Below are 20,156 nucleotides of genomic sequence, written 5' to 3' on the forward strand. Positions count from 1 at the left end.
TATGGTGGAACATGTCAAAACAATATAATTGGCTTTTTGACACGCCATCCATCTTATTTTAATGCAGGTAAAAACTCAGCCCAATACATTTATTCTGTGTTTCTTCTGAATTTTAGAGTGTTGCTTAGAATATAGCAATGTGAGAATGAAAAGTAGCAATGACCATGCTATATTGTTCAATGAGTAATAACTAATCGGCTATTTAAAAATATTTATATTTTTTGACGGGAGCACCTCTGATCGGCCACATCGCTGCTGTCCGGTGATGAGGAGGGGTGAAAGACAATAAGGGTGCATTATTGTACATTCATCGAATCAGAGGAGTGCTAGCTACCGCTAGGTGTCGGTTCTCAGTTGGGTCGTGGACAACAAGGATAGGCTGGATTGAGAACACGGGCAAGATGGCAGGCGAATGAAATCTGAAGTTTGAATTTCAAACTCAGTTGGAAATAGCGCTGGATTTGAATCCAAACCAAGCTAGCTAGTCAACTACTTTGATGGGGGATGAGCTAGAACTTGCATGAGATGACGTATGGGTTGCTGGGCCTGGGTTCATATGTTGCTGTTGGATCATTAAGGGGAGTTAGGCCTAAGTTAAGGCACGAATGGTTGGTCTAGGCTGGGCTGGGCATTGCTGTCCAAGTCCAAGAGCAAGATTGGCTACTACGATGCTGGGCTGCTCTCCTTTGTGGGCCAATGATGGGCTAGCCTGTAAGTAAGTGCTGAGCTAAAGGACCTTGGATATTGCTATTGGGCCTTGATTGCCGGATCACATATTTGGATTTGTAATCCACTACAACTACAGCAGCAAAAGTTATAATCTGCCATTCCAGCAGTCTCATATGGTTATTCTCATGATCATCTATGAAGAGATAAGTCAAGAAGTTGTAGTTGACCACTAAATGGAAGGTATTGCTTCGGCTTCGTCGATATTCGACTCTTACCTACTACAATAAATCTATTCTACAGTAACCAACTCAACCATACCTCGAAGACTGGATATGTGATCCAATATGAAGTTGGGGGTGTTGCTTATCACGAACACATCATGGCGCCGACAAAGGCTGTTGTATTTTGTATATGCGATTTTACACGATCGGTCTTATGAATAAGTCTACCTTGCAGTAAACAATTTCAATCATATACCTTGGAGATTGGATATATAATCCAATATGAAGTTGGGGGTGTTGCTTATCACGAACACATTATCGCGCCGACAAAGGCTGCTATATTTTGTATATGAAGTCAAGTTTGAGCGATTAAGGGTCATTAACTTTTATGAGTTTGGTTGCAAATGTTTATATGGACTAATTGAGCTTGCTCAATCATGATTGTACATCTTTTACACTTGGATAATTCTATTTACCTATTCAAAAAAAAGTTTAACATTTCTTAATTGTTTTTCAAAAGATTGCTCCAAACTTCCAAAACGCCCAAAGCACAGAGCAACCTAACCTCCTTAAATTTGCTAATCGCAAATGAGCCATTCCACCCCTTTGAATCGATTCACTTCCAAACTGAAATACACATCTCCAATGTGCACCGCTCCTATAGATTCCACACATCTCCAATGTGCTTTCTCGAGTGCGTCTTCTTTGATGATGAGGTCATATTTATGGTTTCTATCCTTTAACTCGCATGCTTGTATGCTTGTTCTAGTTGTTCACGGTCAGTTTCTCTACCTCTACGTCTATCCTTTAACTCGCATGCTTGTTCTAGTTGTTCAAGGTCAGTTTCTCTACCACAACGAAAATAATTATATTTAGCAATCAAATTTTTTATCATTAATTAATTGTTAAATCACCGAAACAAAATAATCGTAAAAAATTTCATCGTAATTCAATTTAGCGATTGAATTTGATTTCAACTGCTAATTAACGACCGAATTAAAATTCGATTCACTAAATTAACGATCGAATACAAATTTGATTGCTAAATTTAACAACCAAAATCAAATTTTGATTACTAAATTTAACAACTGAATATTAATTCAGCCGTTAATTAACGATTGATTTTCGCATTTTGTCGTTAATATTAACGATCAATTATAAATTCAATCGTTAATTTAAATTAATGATGAAATTTTAAATCGATCATTAAATTTAACGATCAAATTTATATTTAATCGCTAACGCCGTCATTAATATTTTTAAAAAATTTATCAACATCCCTTATATTATATTTACATATAATCAAAGTTCTTTTTCATACAATTCATATTTACAATCCACATTTAAAATACATATCACAAATTTATCATATATAATCAATATCTAAATGATAAAAAAATTAATTTCTGATTGAAAGATAAACTTTTTAATACATAAAATTGTAACAGGAATAATATTTGAAATGAAAAAATATATTCAACTCTAACAAAAAAAAAATAAAAAATAATATGCAGTTGGAGCTACTTGGACAAACCATGGGAAGACAATACGAAATCAACTTCATGAAGACAAAATCAACTTCTTCTTGGACCGAGCTGAGAAACTAAGGAGAAGATTGGTTTGGGTTCATTCCATATCACCAGAGAGTCAATGGTATATAACTGCAGAAGCCCTAAAATATCAATATTTGAATATTCGGTTGTCTGAGAAAATTGAATAAAAGAGGAAAAAATTGTTTTTTAGATTTACCAATTGTAAGCTTGGACTGCAAAATGAATTCAATCAGCAGAATCAATGTTAAGAGCATAGAGCCAACTCTAGACTAGAGAAATATTTGGAAGGTGATAGCCAAGATATGTTTGGAGACAGAAAGGGTAGAAAGCTATTTGATACCTGATTATATTTGGCTAGACGCTCACTGCGGTATGGAGCCCCTGTTTTTATCTGTTAATCAGTTAAACTAAAATTAGGTCCAGATTCATAAAAAAAAAATGCAAAATAATATTCATATATTAACTCTATAACTAGCATGCAATTCGAGAGATCATGCCTGCCCACTAGCCAGCCCAATGGATAGATCAGCAATAAAATTGTCTTCTGTCTCACCACTTCGGTGGCTAACCATTACACCCTACCCAGCAGCTTTCGAGTCCAAAGCAGCTTTAATGGATTCAGTAACAGTGCCAATCTGGTTAACCTACAATAGTCAGAAAAAGTATCAATTTCAAATCCAAGTCTTGTAATATTAAGAATAACACGTTCTTATTAGGCATCATAAGGATACTGAGTAAAATCCATGATTCCTCCATTAAATCAATAGCTTAAGCAGCCATAATAGTATTGTTTGAGTAGTTTTGTACAATAACAGCACTTATTCTAAATGAATACAACATTGAGCCGCCAAATGGGCTCACAGTATATCTAATGAAAGGATTTGACTTCATTGAAAAACAATAATCTAACTGAAGCAGAAATTGAATAAAGCTGTAATATGGAAATGATTTGAGAACAGTGTGTCTTGGGCAGTAAGAAGTTAATTCATTGTGTAAATATGTCATTATCAAAGCGTGCCCTAAAAGCTTGTGTAAGATCAATATGGAGACGTTGTTTCCCATTTTCAAATATTACAGTGTGTGGTGTTCACTACATGAAGGGATTTACCAGAGTAACTTGTCCTGAACATTACATGGTTGTGATCAAATAGGAACCCAACAAACTATAGCATAAGTTGTCCCTTTGACTTGAAACGTCATGGTTGTTTTGTAGAGTTTACTATGCTTGATAGCTTCCAATTATACAGAAGGGAACTTCTAGTGTGTGGTTCTGTCACATATAGAGGTTAGTGATCAAGGAAACACTCCTGACTAGAGGTAAAGTCTCCTACATGTTTTTATTCAGCTACTGCCAAGGAAGCGGTGTAGTTATGGCATCAATTTCTCCTCTCTTCCTGTCCACTTCACACTGCCATCTCTAATTATGTTCAACTTGCACCCTGCTACCTAGCAATAAACTAGATGTGTCTGTCACCGTTATCTGCATGCTTGCAACCCCATGCACAGTTGCTCTGCAAAGTACCTGCAATTGACTCTCTGATAGATAACTCAGAAATGTGAACCATAAGATCAAACCATCTATATGACAATCAAATAAAACAAGAGGATGAAACAAGTAGATTGGTTAGGGTTCTACTCTCTATTTAACCATAAAAATGATGAAACATTGCAAATCAGTGAGGCATACAATCAATTTTGTCATCAATAGGAGCATTCAAATTTTTGGAAGAGGATACCAGAGGAAGACATAACAAAACAGTGCACGTGCAAACTCTTCAAATCCTAGAATTCCATTGTGCTAACAACAACAACAACAACAACAACAACCAAGCCTTATCCCACTAAGTGGGATCGGTTATATGGATCCTTTTACGCCATTGAGCTCTATCTCCTATTATATCATCATTTATATTTAAATAAATTTTATCTTGTTTTATTGTTGCTAACCAAGTCTTTTTTGGTCTACCTCGCCCTCGTTTGATATGCGTATTTGTTATAGTTTCACACCGCCTAACTGGAGCATTTATCGGTCGTCTAAGTACATGTCCGTACCACCTTAAACGTGTCTCACGGAGTTTTTCCTCAATAGATGCAACTCCAACTTTCTCTCTAATGTTCTCATTTCTTATTCTGTCCATCTTCGTATGTCCACACATCCATCTTAACATCCTCATCTCCGCAACTCTCATCTTTTGCTCATGTGCTCGAGTCATAGCCCAACATTCAGCGTCATATAACATGGCAGGTCTAATTGCCGTTTTATAGAACTTTCCTTTAAGTTTTAGAGGCACTTTACGATCACATAAAACACCTGATGCTCTCCTCCACTTCAACCATCCTGTTTGTATTCTATGTAAGACATCTCTCTCAATCCCTCCATCGGCTTGCAAAAATGATCCTAAATATTTAAAACTCTCAGTTCCAGACAACTCATCATCTCCTATTTTAATACTTGTCTCATTACGTTCAATATTGCTAAACTTAAATTCCATATATTCTGTCTTTACTCTACTAAGCCTAAAACCTTTCTCTTCTAGTGTTTCTCGCCAAGATTCTAATTTAGCATTTACTCCCTCACGTGTCTCATCTATCAATACAATATCATCTGCAAACAACATGCACCATGGTACGGTATCTTGAATGTGTCCAGTAAGTTCATCCATGATTAGTGTAAAAAGATAAGGACTTAGAGCTGACCCTTGATGTAACCCTATCTTTATTGGAAATGCTTCAGTTAATCCGCCTGAAGTCTTCACTCTAGTCGTTACTTCCTCATACATATCCTTAATTAGGTCAATATATACTACGCTAACACCCCTCTTTTCTAGAATCCTCCATATAATTTCCCTTGGGACTCTATCATAAGCTTTTTCTAAATCAACAAATATCATATGTAGATCTTGCTTTTGCCCCCGATACTTTTCAATTAGTTGCCTGAGAAGATGTATAGCTTCTATTGTCGACCTACCAGGCATAAACCCAAATTGATTTTCGGTGACCATAGTCTCTTTCCTTAATCGTTTTTCTATTACTCTTTCCCAAAGTTTCATGGTATGACTCATTAATTTAATGCCCCTATAATTTGCATAATTTTGTACGTCCCCCTTATTCTTATATAAGGGAATTAGAGTACTTACTCTCCATTGATCTGGCATTTTCTTTGTTTTCAATATCATGTTAAATAATTTTGTAAGTCATTCAATACCTTGTTTCCCTAGGCACTTCCATACCTCTATCGGGATATCATCTGGTCCAACGGCTTTTCCATTTTTCATTCCGTTTAAAGCTTGTTCTACTTCTGAAATTTGAATTCTACGGTAAAAATTTAAATTTCTATACTCATTTGACCTGCTTAAATTACCTAAGTTAAGTTGATCACCTACACCTTCATTAAAAAGTTGATGAAAATACCTCTTCCACCGCTCTTTTATTTCTCCATCATTTACTAATACCCTATTGCATTCATCTTTAATACATCTTATTTGGCTAATATCTTTTGTCTTCCTCTCTCTCACTTTAGCTATTTTATAAATGTCTTTTTCTCCTTCTTTTGTATCCAATTTTCGATATAACTGCTCAAAAGTTGTATTTTTAGCTTCATTCACTGCTTTTTTAGCCTCTTTCTTAGCTAATGTATATTTTTTAAAATTTTCTTCATTCTTGCAAATATATAATTTCTTATAGGCTATTCGTTTTTCCTTCACTTTTTCCTGTACTTTCTCATTCCACCACCAAGATTCTTTACTTGGTGGTACATGCCCCTTTGACTCGCCGAGTATACTCTTGGCAACTTCCACCACTTAATTCTAGGAGTAGTGGATATTTTCTTTTTATGGATATTATCTCTTCCTAACCATAAGAAAGTCAATTTGCGATTTATTATTCTCGCTTTTAAATGTGATCAAGTGTTCTTCTCTTTTCTTAAAAAACGTATTAGCTAGTATAAGATCATATGCTATCGCAAAATCCAGTATAGTTTTACCTTCCTCATTTCTTGTTCCAAACTCATAATCCCCATGCACTCTCTCATATTCCTCATTTTTCACTCCAACATGTCCATTTAGATCACCTCCTATTAAAATCATTTCATTTGATGGAATATTTTGTAATACTTCATCTAGATCATCCCAAAACCTTGATTTGGTATTTTCATCTAATCCTGCTTGAGGTGCATATACACTAATTACATTTATAGTGTCTTTCTCCACTACTATTTTGAGAGCTATAATTCTATCCCCCTTTCTATTTACTCCTACAACTTCATCCTTTAACGAACTATCTACAATAACACCAACTCCATTTCTTGTTTTACTCTTCCCTGTGTACCATAACTTATAACCCGAGTTCTCTATCAACTTTGCCTTTTCGCCTACCCATTTTGTCTCTTGTACACACAAAATACTAATTCTTCTCCTAATCATCGTATCTACTACCTCCATTGTTTTACCAGTAAGGGTTCCTATATTCCATGTTCCAAATCTTAGACTATTAATTTTCCTATAATTTTTATTCTTACCCAACATATGGTGTGAGAATTTTTACTCATTTAACACTACACCCAAGTTCTCATGGAGATGTAGCGGTCCTTGCCGAGACGTTACAGTCGGACCCTGCAACGCGTTCCTTCCGAGGAACATCCTAGCATTAACACAATAGTTTAATGGATCCATTCATGAGTGTTTGCCTTAGTTTAACGCTGGCTGGCAACCTAACGCAACCCTCCTCCTTTATCCGGGCTTGGGACCGGCAATGATAAGGTAAACTTATCACAGGCAATGATAAGGCAACCTAACGCAACCCTGCAATAACAAAAGGGGAAAAAAGGAAACAAACTGAGATGAAATGTATTTTGATGTACAAAAGCACAAACCTATATACACAAAAAATTGAAAAATGAGCTTAACCACACACTGAGATGTCATCAATTACCTGAGTCATGTTTGGAGCAAAAACTGTGGCAATGTTGCGTGCATTCACATTGCGTACAAATAGTGTGCTGGGAGCTAAGATAGTAGTAGTTGCAGTCTCAAGCATGACAATAGCATAACTAAAAACAGAGTGATGTAAATCTACAGGATCAAAATAGATGCCTACATTACATATCTGATCAAACAAAAACTAAGACTCAAGTTCAATCTGTTCCTTAGGTTGTCCCGATTACAGTCGATTACAGTTTAAAACTAAAGAAGTAAAATATGAACGTATCTATTAGCAGTTCAATCTATTGTAGTAGCTTATTCCTTTCTGATTAGGTTCTCCAGTTCCATCTGCAAACAACGAAGCCTTAGTGTTTATGGAAAAAATTCATTAGCAAAAACAAACATCATATATAAATACTTTATCGATCGACAATTAGAAGTTACACAGTGGGCTCACTTTAGGTAGTACCAATTATTATGTTTAATGAACCATAAATTTAAAAATAAATTTAAAAATTAACATACCTCAACATATCTAATTATCAGGAGCATTTGGGTCTTGAGTCTCTTGTGAATCGAAACGATGCGGCATGGAAAAAGCAGAAGGACTAATGACTGAAAAGCAATCAAAAAATTCTCGCATTTGGCGATCGACTGCCATCCTAACTCGCTCATCCATCGACCGCTCTGATTGCTCTATAGCCATCCTAACCCGATCATCTATGGACTGCTCGAATTGCTCTAATGTCGTGACCCGATCTCTTAGTGCTTGATTTTCTAATCGTAATTCTTGCACTTCATTGGATTGAGAACTGAATTAACCCCTTGCCCTAGGAGCCATAACACGATCATATGCAATCCGCGCATAGGAGCCAAGGTCGTAGAGGACGTTCTTCTTGCTTCCACCAACAACATCATAATATATATCATTTATAACTTCATCTGATAACCTCACTAAGTCACCCCCCTCTATATCAAGCTGAGACGTCCATGCAACTCGATCAGTCATATCATCCTGTTAAAAAAATTATTAGTATTAGATAATAAATAATTAATAAACTTAGTCATTATTAAATAGTAGTGGTAGTAAAATTTATATTCTTACGTCTATAGCCTTCGATCTTGCTTCCACAAAAGTATCATCCTTTTTTTATGGATACTGCGAGATATCTCCCAACAAGTACCGGGTCTATGTAAAGTATTTGTCTGAAAAAAATAAAATAATTAAAACTTAAAATTTATTATCAATTATAAAAAATTTAATGTTATTATAAACTTACCAAATCTATTGCATGCTCTACAATAGATCGTGATTCAGTTGTACGCTTTGACGATCCAGTGCTCATGCCACCAGCCTCAGGATTCTATTGCTTTGAGCAATCGCTGAATTTCGTTGCCATTTTTCTGTAGCCTAAACCCTTTGCCATTCATCCCATACCTCATCAAGAATATATGAAGGTTGTTTTCCATTTTATCTTCACTTATACATAAGATCTTTGTACAATTTTTTATAATAATTATTCCAAATCTTTTTGAATTCTTCTTTCTGGCCTGACTCCCAGGTATATTTTTTCTACAAAAATATTAAAAATATTAGTATCAGACAATAATGGTTAGTAAAAATAATTTTTAAATTACTTACCAAAAATTCGTGATAATAAAATTCTTTCATTTCTTGGTCTACATGCCTCCATGTATAACCAGAACGCACTGTCGTTCGGAATGGCAATTGAGTCAAAGAGATGAAGGTATTAGATCCCCTCTTTATAATAGATGCTTTATTAAACCTTAGAAATAAATTTATTGTTGCATCTCTTTGCACAAGTAGGAAGAGTTTTACATCTCTTTGCACCTTTTTGTGTCTAGATGTAGAGGCGATGTCTAAGGTAGACGACGAGATGAAAAAGGTTATATAAGAAGCAAGCCAAGATACCGAAGAGATTCTTTTGTGAGTATCTGAGAAACAATTGTGTCAATGTAACTCAGTTTCATGGCAATAGTAAATGGGTGTCTCTTTGTTTGAATACATCTTTATGAGTCTCTTAAACATGAATAACATAAGCAATATGACAAATTCATTCTTATTTTTGTGCGCCCACTCTTTATAGATATGCAACTAATGCATATGCAATATTCTATGTTGGAAAGATGAAGCAGGTTACTCCATAGGATGATAAATTAGTCGTCTATTAGAAGCTCTTTTATGGTAAGAAATTTTATTTTGAAAATTGAATGAATAGAATATAAAAAATTCAATTTGTATAGTTTTTATGTTTGTAAACTATGAATTATTCGATTTGTGAGGTTAATCGTTGTATGCCCAAATATTTTTATCAAAACATATGTGTCTGCTTGGTAAATAGTTCTATTCTATTCTAGACATCATGCTGTAAATATATACATCATTGCTTCTATTCTAGATATCATGTTGTAAATATTTTACATCATTTCTCACTTGTAAAAGTATATCTAATTTATGGGAACAGGTAGGAACTACTAGAGGACACATAAATTTTTGATGGAATAATACCACATTTTTAGTGAAATTTAAATTAAACGTTGTGGAATTATTTATCTCTTTGTGAGGTTAATATGATAATGTAAGATTAAATTAGTTAAATGAATATCAAAAGCATGCTTCATCCTATTTTTTTATCTTTATAATATCATCATATGTAATCTTCATAATATCAATTTTAAACACTTTTAATACTAATGAAAAAAATGATCTCCTTTTCATTCAGCTGATTTAACCTTTTGTTATCACGTTAAACTCACAAAAAAGATAAATGATCCCACAACGTTTAACTTATATTTCACTAAATTAATATCATTCCATCAAAAACTTATATGTTTCACCTAGTAGTTTTTTACTTCTTTATCGATAAAATGGATATTATAAGACATTTAAAAGTGAAAAGTGATATAAAATATTTGCAAATGGATATTATAAGACATTTAAACCTTGCCTTTGTGAGGATTTGAAGTGATATAAAATATTTATTTGCAACATAATGCTTGTATATATTTATAGCATGATGTCTATAACAGGCATAACTATTATTAAGCAAACATATATATTTTAATAAAAACATTTAGATATATCACGATTAACCTTACCTTACATATCACATAATTCATAACTTATGAGTACAAAAACTATACAAATTAAATTTTTACAGTCGAATCATTCATCTTTCAAAATGAAATTCCTTACCACAAAGAGCTTCCAATATATGACTAATTTATGATCTCATAGATTAATCTACTTCACCTTTCTAGTATAAAATATTGCATATGGATCATTTGCATATCCGCAAAGAGTGGGCATACAAAAATAGGAATGAATTTATCATATTACTTATTCAATTTAAGAGACCGATAATGATATATATCCAAACAAAGAGACACTCACTTACCAATGCAATGAAGCTGAGTTACATAAACCCAATTGTTTCTCAAATAATCACAAGAGCTTCAGCATCCTGGCTCACTTCTTTTGCAAGCCTAGAGAGCATATGACCTTTTCCATCTCCTCCACATCTACCTTTGATATCGCCACTGCAACTAGACACTAGAGAAATAGACCCGACAAAACTCTTCCAACCTGTGCAAAGAGATGTAATAGTAAATTTATTTTTAGGGTTTAATAAAACATATATTATGAAGAGGGGATCTAATTCCTTCATCCCTTTAACTCGATTGCCCATTCCAAACATGAAAAAATTACAATTATCAGAAGGTTTATTGAATAAGAATTGAGAAAATAGGCATGCCAACTAGATGTATAATACAATGGATTAGCTTCTAACACATGTTAAACATGCATGGATAAATAATCACTCCTATTGATGCAAAATACGGAAGAAAGATACCTTTTGAAAGAAAGAGAAGCATTGATATATTAAGATAACATGCCCTATGATTTTCTTGATTAAGTTATTTCTTTGATTAATGATAGGTTGCTCTAAGATACCAGTATATAGGATATCTTGAGTATCATCATTAACTCAATCCTAAGGCATGGATAAATAATCACTCTTATTGATGCAAAATACGGAAGAAAGATACCTTTTGAAAGAAAGAGAAGCATTGATATGTTAAGATGGCATGCCCTACGATTTTCTTGATTAAGTTATTTCTATGTTTAATGATAAGTCGCTCTAAGATACCGGTATATAGGATATCTTGAGTATCATCATTAACTCAATCCTAACTATTTTAGAGACCACCATATCTTATTCTCAAATATTGTCACACAAAGTTATTTCTCTTGATTTGACACAAACAACTACTGAATACATACAAAACCCAATGTCATTCTGTAATAAACACCTCACATGCAATAAATGTAAGGTGAACCATAAAGGAGAAGGTAAAAATCAACTCACTCATAATATTTTTTTTTTTTATCACCTAAAGGCATATGAAAAATTAATGGCAAAAAAAATCATAGCACTTTCAAATATCATGTTTCTCAAACATCCTTTTTCACTTTGGATTCTCGATAATTTGATTTAAAATGTTTTAGTTATCTAGTCATAATTATGTAGATTTGTTTACTGTTGTAATAAAATGATCACTAGCAATGCATGGAAACTCATATGGGAAAAACAAATCTGCATTTTTCAATTGAGACTATATGGAAAAGATTTAAAAACTCAAGTAGATTAGGGGGAAAATTTGAGAAAAACAAACTAGTGTCAAACAAAGCATGAAAGTATCAACGCAAAAATGAAACAAACTCATCATTCAATGTGCAATCATTCTTGCTTACGGATGGTAAGTTCTTTTGTAGTATTTAATAAAATAATATTAATACAATAGCAGTTCTTTTATTTGGTTAATCTTTTTATTGCACAATTAATGAATATGTACATTCTCTGTCTCACTGATCTTTTTCAAGTAACTTGATCAAATCATAAAGCATAACTTATGATGTCATCTACCAAAGTTGTAAGAGAAGTAACATTAAATAAAACATAAATACAAAAATAGTAAGGGAACAATTTAAATAAAAAGATGTTTTCTAGAACAATTTAAATAAAATAATTTTAACTAATTACAAAAAAGTTCAATTAAAGAGAACAAAAATATATTTAAAGAACAAAAACATAATAATGAATTTCACATAGATATGTTATCAATTAAGAGTTTGGAAATAATAACTTGTACGACAAAGTGAATTTAAGTCTCCAGTGACTAGTGAAGCTTCAATAGAAAAGTGGTAAAGATAACAAGTTCAACTCTTATCGTACACTAAATTATAATATTATTCCCCATTTTTAAATTTAAAACTTCTAAAGTTTAAGTTCAACTTGTAAAGCGCTTTTGGAGTCTTATAAAATCATCCTATAACATTAAGATAAGCCACTTTATCAATGTGATGCATAGTTAGGAGATATGTATAAAAGAACTAATATAACAAAGATAAAAAAGATACTAAGATAGATCTACATAATTAGTAAAAAAGATAAAATAAAAATAGTACTGTAAGACAACATTAAGGTGCAACTCAATAGATGAGAAGTTAAGAGAATATAAATCAATATGATAGGTACAATGATTCATGCAATATTAAATCACAATATCTAATTCATTGTCATCAAGTAATATTTGTTTCAACTATATAAGATCTACATGAACCTTATTCCTCCATTAAACTCCATGCAAAGCAATATCATTAATAATACTCAAATTAACTAATTCATTATTACATTGATTAATATTTTCTTGATTGTCTCTCCTTTTAGAACTTTCATTTGACTACATTTAACTCTTATAATGCAATTTATCAATTAATTTGTTATTATATTGATTAATATTTTCTAAATGCTCTTTCCACTCTTTACAACATATTAACATTCACTTAAATACATTTAACTCTCGTAATGTGATTTATAGTCATTTTTGAATATGCCATTTTTCTGTAAAAAGGTGGAATCCGTCACCCCAGCATCCTCACACGATCGGCCCCATGACCATCTGTGAGGAAGTAAATCGAGAAACTGCAGTTGGCCACGACGGAAGAGGGTATTGTCCGACTTCACCGAGATTCGAACCCTTGCCCTCTTCTGCAACTCTGCTCCATCATAACCAACTCAGCTATGCCTCGGGGGCAAAAACTGTCATGAGTAAACTTTTTATAGTGACTGGCCCCACCGCTGAAATGGTCCCATAGTCAGAAAACCCTTTAAGGGATTTTTTAGAGATACTATACCACTATGTTAATAAGAGTATATTGCCGAAACAACATCTCAATCAACAGGTACATGTTGCTAAGAGGACTCGAACCCGGAACCTCAAACAACATATGTCTCCATGCTTACCACTTGGAATAAAGCACTTCGACATCTTTGAATATGCCCATATCATCTTAATGTGTTCTTTCATTCGATCATCATTTAGAGCACCAAATTGCTCCTGAAGAATAGTAAATTTTTTATTTTACACTTTCTAATATTACCACATATCCAATTTAATATTCTCATATATGCTATATTAAATTTCTTTCGTGTGCTATTTTCTAAAATCCATCACTTTGATCCATAAAGTATTGGGGTTTAAAGTATGGTGGGGCATAGAACAATTGCATATCACTTCTCTTTTAGCGTAAAGGGGCACAACAATTACTCAAAACTTTAGAAACGAGTTGCATTGCTATTACCATTTGTTAATCTGATTCAAATCAAATTTTCAAGCACCATGCTAAGAATATATTAAATCTTGATTATCAAGCTTAATTTGATGATATTTCAATGCTAATGGTCAAAATCATTTGAAAAATAGAATAATCAATAGAATTGAGCAAGATCACTCTATTAGGTCAAAGATGTAACCACTTAGGCACCCAACACTTGGGTTATGCTACATGGCAAGTAGCCACATGCACACCAAGTGTTTTAATGGAGATGGGACAAAATGAAAATGAATATTAGATTTTAACACAAAACTTAAGTATCATGCTAGATTAGACAAAACAAAAGATTGTGCTACATTTGATTAAAAAAATGTCAAAGGTTGTGCTTCCATGTATTAACTCAACATAAAATGATAGGGGCTTAGAGTTACTCTGGATCACTTCGCCACACTTCTACTAACTCTGACACTAATAACAACATTATCATATATATTTTTTAAGCAACATAATTAATAGATATTCTTTTTTTTCTTTAAATCTCACGATAAACTGAAAGCTTTTTTAAATTAATAAAATTATATGCAAATTTAGTTGTCTTATTAAATAAATAAGATCTATAGCTATACTACGAAACCAATATTTTAAAAATAAAATGGTTATATCATCCCTTATAACTTTTTTCATCCCTTATTATCCACGAATAACTTTTTTGAAAGTATTACAGTATGATTATCAATTATATAACTTTGTGATTAAAACAACATAGTATATCAATATGCACTTAAAATGTCTTATTTTTTTTTAATAAGCATTTAAAATCTTTAACTTTTTTTTTATAGATAGGCACTTAAAATCGTTTTTATTGTTCTTTGGTAATCCATTCAATTCTCAAATATTATGAAATTGGTTAACAAAACTATTCCTTCTCCTAACTCTTCAAATCTTTGATAGGAATATCATCCATACCAATGATTTTAGCTACTTTCACTTTCTTCAAAGCTTATTTAGCCTCACCTATTGTAACATTATGAGCAAATCTTTGATTTCTTAATATTCAATAATTTTTAGCCTTTAAAACCAAATTAGTTGTATAATGCTCATTGAATAGTTAATAAAAAACTCCATGTTTCCGAAATAGCATTATTACCAATAAGAATCTTCTAATCTTCATCTTTTAAGTATCTAACATTCCCTTTCTCTAACTTTGCACTCTAATAGAGATATTTTTCACCATTCTTAATTCCTAGGTTATCATAAAAGTGATCATATAGTTTAAACTTTTGTATGCTTATTACTTTTTTGCCTCAAATTTAGATACACTTTACTTATGCTTATTGCTTACCGATCGATCCTCCCCCAGATCCGAGCTCCCGTGCTCTCGTCGCGATGCTCATCGCCACCCGACGGATCCCAGCCACCCTCGGAGAGAGTCAGATCCATCGGTCGGAGCTCCTAGTCACCGACTACCACCATGGCGTCTGCACTAGCCTTGGATGAGAGCGATCGCGCGATCGGAAGAGAAAAAGAGAAAACTCGCGAGCTTGTGTGAAGGAAACGCCAATCGCGGCTTAAAACGGGTATTAACGGGTTTCGGGATTAGAATAATCCGGATCCGATCCACTTACCCAATTAGGCTGGCTAAATGGGCTTCAACAGTAAAACCCAAATTTGAAGCCCAACCCAATCCTGACCTAGACCTTAATAATAGTCATTAGAGGTAAGGTTTAATGAGATATCTAATTAAAATTGTTTACCTCATTTAATCCCCCAACAAATCAACTTAGACCAATAATAATACTAATTTAATTTTCAACTAATCCCCTTAAATCTAAATTAAATGGTCATACCTCACAGTGTGAACTAAGTAAAAAAATCTGATGTGTTCTTATCTTGTATTTTATTATTTATATTATCCTTTGCATACTAATCTGATAGAAAAAATGACGAAAAAAAGATATGTTATTCACCCCTCTAGCGTACAACTCAATACTACAAACATATACCTAAGAAAAGAAATGCCCACGGGGGCATGACAATTCTAGGTTTAGAATGTTAGGATTGGAGAACCAAGCTTTAAGGGCAAATCTTGAGGACCTTGAGAAGATCCTAGAAAAATTTGTCAATGAGTCTAAGAACTTAAATGTGATGCTTGGGGGACAAAGGCCTAATCATAATAGATAGAGTTTAGGATACTAATCTTCATCATCTAAGGTTGGGATACCTTCATATGGTAAGGTGGCATATGATTATGGTATAGAGAAGTCATTTATGGTAAATTATGCCAAGGTGACATTTGGACCTAGGAAGGTAGCTAAAGATGGAAGCTCTAGCAATAGCTTTATGAACCATGCAGGTTGGATCATGGTCTTTGGATCCCAAGGAAGGGATGTTTGGGATACTAAAAGGGATCACAAGGTGTGCCAATATGGTTAAAGGATGATTAGAGCTCAATCTTAAAAAAAAGTACGTTAAGGGAGAGTTTCATGTAAGGAACATTTGAGGGTATGTTTAAGAACCATGAAATTGAATTTGGAAATGTATGAGATGACAAATAAGCTAATGCAATAGTGGGCATTTTAGTTTGTGTTTGCTAGATAAAATGAAAGGAAAGTGAAACTAACACTTTAGATCAAGGATCATTTGAACAATTTAACTAGTTTTGGATTTTGTATTTAACTTGAGAATTGAAAGGATTTTTGGATAAAATCTAATTTTCTTAAGTAGATATGAGTTGGACAAACCTCTTTTGCAAGAGTTAGAATTTTTCAAAGGTTTATAGATTTTTTGTCAATCTCTAAAAATGAAACGATTGAAATTTTGTTAAAAAATAATTGACTATTTCAGAAATCAATCAATTGGACATAGTATAATCGAATGATATTGTGGTTGAGAAGATCAATAAAATGTGATCGTCTTTAGAGAGCAATTCACTAAACATGAGTCAATTGGGACTAGGCTCAATCGATTGAACATGGGTAGGAGTTGACTGACACATTGCAAAAAAAAAAGTTGAATTTTGGGCTTTAACCTTGGGAAATTATCAAAGGGGACTTGGTGTTTATGTATGAAATACAATGAAGGATTTGAATACAAGTTAAAGATCATGTTAGATGAGACCAATAATTATGACATTAGTGGTGCATTTTTGATGTATGACAATATGGGAGGAGAAAAAAATATTTAAATGAGAAACTTTGTTCTTCTATAATAAGGTTCTCCTTTGTTGGGATTAGGAAGAAGCTGATTTGAAATTAGATGGAGAAGAGAAAAATGTTATAGAAACCTTGTTCTCCTTTATATATGAAGTTTAAAAAATCATATCTCTATGGGAAGCTTAGGTGAAGAGGACTCAATTGATTAGCCAATGAAAATAGTTATAAGTAACGTTGTTATATTACAATGATTAGTGGTGTCAAAGTTTCAAAAGATCAATTGATTGATGATAGATTGAGTCAACTAATGAGCCAACTAACACAATTATACACTACAAAAATATCCATATTTAGCGATCAAAATTTTGATCGCTAATCGATCGTTAAACCCATTTAGTGATAAAAAATCATAAAATTTTTTTATCATAATTCGATTTAGTGACCGAATTAGAATTCAATCGCTAATTTCCTTGTTAATTTTTTTAAAATTTCACCATCATCCTCCCCATTTTTCTATTTTATATCCTATTTATATACAAATATATCAAAACTCTATCACATACAATCCATATTGTAAACCTATCATATACACAATCAATATTTACAATTTATATTAGCACCTTATCATATATATAAAATCCACATTCACAATACATATCACAAACCTATCATATACACAATCCATATCAAATAATGTAATAAAACAATATCCAAATGATACAAAATATTCAAACAATACAATATATATCTAAACGATATAAATAATATCCAAACCATACAATCAATATCCAAATGATACAAACACTATTCATGATATAAATCGTCTATGATACAATCAATATCCAAATGATACAAATACTATCCATTATACAAATCAATCTACGGTACAAACTATATCAAAATGATAAAGACGGACTACCATCATCCTCAACAAAAAAACCAACTCCATCATCCAATCCTGCAATAAATAAAACTATGATACAAATCAGTCTACGATATAATCAATATTCAAATGATACAAACATTATCCATGATACAAATTAGTCTACGATACAAACCATATCAAAATGATAGAGATAAACATGTCATTCAACAAAAAAATAACTCCATCATCCAATCCTGCATCAAATAAAACATGATAAGTTATTAAATCAAATACACACAAAATATAATAATCAGAATCATGTAAAAATAAAGAAACTAATATTAAAATAGATATACACAATGTTATGAAACTAATATTCTAAAAATAATTTAGAATATAGTATAAAATCATCGACATTGTATATAATTAGAATATAATTAGCATTGTACATAATATCAAATATTGTTGGTGCAGTTTGCACTAACGATCAAACTCAGGTTTTGATGTATGACAAAGTGGTTAAAGTTAGGTTGTTTTTAATCTCTTTACTAAGTGTGCAGGGTCGAAAGACTTAGAACCAGACACTAGGCTGAAGTCCAGGGTGGTTGAGCCCTGGCAGGAAGTCCAGTTGCGTCCGCGGAGCCTGACAACTGGCCGAAGACCAAGTTGGTTGAGATTTGGCAGAAAGACCAGGGTGGTTGAGCCTTGGCAGGAAGTCCTGGTGGGTTAAGAAGTTAAGTAGAGCTGCATGAGGTAAGTGAGGTAAGTCACTGGAGGAGCGAACCAGTGAGGACGAGTCCAATTTTGGACTTTAGGCGCGGTCCAACTTAGACCCACTTTGGTGATCTAAGTTGAGTCCTGGTTAGATCCTGGTCTGGAGTGACAGGATCTAATTAATTCTAAATATTCTATATTTTAATATATTTTATCATTATACTAACTCTATTTTATATGGTTTATTTATGGATAAAATTAATTTTGCATGTAAAACAAAATTAATCTTTATTATTATTTATTTTGTTAATATGAAATTTTATTATTTCTATCTATAATAAATATTTAAAGAGAATAAAATAAATATTATTTAAATTATCTTTTAAATCTAGATAAGATAAACTGCAATGCGTGGATCAAGTTTTGCGTTTGTTTTAAAACATTTGCAGATCTGGATAAGTTCAACAATTTCTATATAAAGCCTTGTTCAGTGCATGAATCCTACAACTTCGACCAACATCATTCTTCTGCAGCAGCCCGAGCTTTGACACGACTACGTCGAACTTCTGCCGGAAGATCACCCCCAACATCCAAGCTCATCGAGAATCTTCTATTGTTGGGTAACGAAAAAGTTGTTTTTAATAGTTATTGTTTTCACTCATTTAAAAGTTAAAAGTGTGGGATTGTCACACTTTTTCTTATTGTATTCGCCTACTCTACCAGAGTTGTTTTCTGGTAGAGAGATTTAGTGGATTGCCCACAGGAAAGGTCCAAGGGACCTGGGCCTTCGAGTAGGAGTCGTTGACGGCTCCGAACGAAGTAAAAAATACTTGTGTATTTCGTACGCTTCGTATTTATTTTTCGCTGCACGCTTTTCAAAGCATAAAGTCTCTTACTCTGATTTTTAAACGAACGAATTTTTAAAAAGCACGTGATTCACCCCCCCTCTCACGTGCATTCGATCCTACAAATATAACGGAACCAATTATTATGTTTAATGAACCATAAATATAAAAACAAAATTAAAAGTTAACACTCCTCAAAATATCTACTTATCATGAGCGTTTGGGTCTTGAGTCTCTTGTGAATCAAAACCATGTGGCATGGGAAAAAAAGGACTCATCAATGAATAGCGATCAAAGACTTCTTACATTTGTCGATCAACTATCATCTAGACCCGATCATCCATCGATCGCTCTGACTACTTGATAAGCCCATAACTAGTGTCACGAATGAACCTCAAATTAGAATTTATAATCGAAAACCCTTAGCTCACAAAACAAATGTAATATAGGGGCCACGAGTCGTACTTTTCCAAGGACTAGTAGAGAGGTTGTATGAATCAAACTAGAATATCGTTCTATTTTTGGGTTTTTATATAAAATGGGGGTTTTGGTGGTTTTCAATGTAATGTAAATGAAAA

General features: G+C 33.0%; 1 long non-coding RNA gene and 1 pseudogene across 2 annotated transcripts; both read right to left on the minus strand.

Moving 5' to 3' along the window:
- Positions 1–2,474: 2,474 nt before the first annotated feature.
- On the minus strand, positions 2,475–4,243 carry LOC141846643 (uncharacterized). Of its 2 annotated transcripts, XR_012603348.1 has the most exons (5): positions 4,201–4,243; positions 3,775–3,965; positions 2,941–3,087; positions 2,640–2,834; positions 2,475–2,562 (listed from the first exon to the last, which is right to left on the minus strand). It is a non-coding gene; the product is annotated as an uncharacterized LOC141846643 (long non-coding RNA). The 2 variants fall into 2 exon arrangements; XR_012603347.1 differs by lacking the exon at positions 3,775–3,965.
- Positions 4,244–7,613: 3,370 nt separating this feature from the next.
- LOC141846644 (uncharacterized) lies at positions 7,614–9,325 on the minus strand (annotated as a pseudogene).
- Between the last annotated feature and the right edge of the window lie 10,831 nt (positions 9,326–20,156).

The sequence above is a fragment of the Curcuma longa genome, chromosome 15, assembly GCF_044706935.1.
Source record: "Curcuma longa cultivar G26 ecotype Majalengka, Jawa Barat chromosome 15, ITB_CL_G26_1.1, whole genome shotgun sequence".
Taxonomy (NCBI): Eukaryota; Viridiplantae; Streptophyta; class Magnoliopsida; order Zingiberales; family Zingiberaceae; genus Curcuma; species Curcuma longa.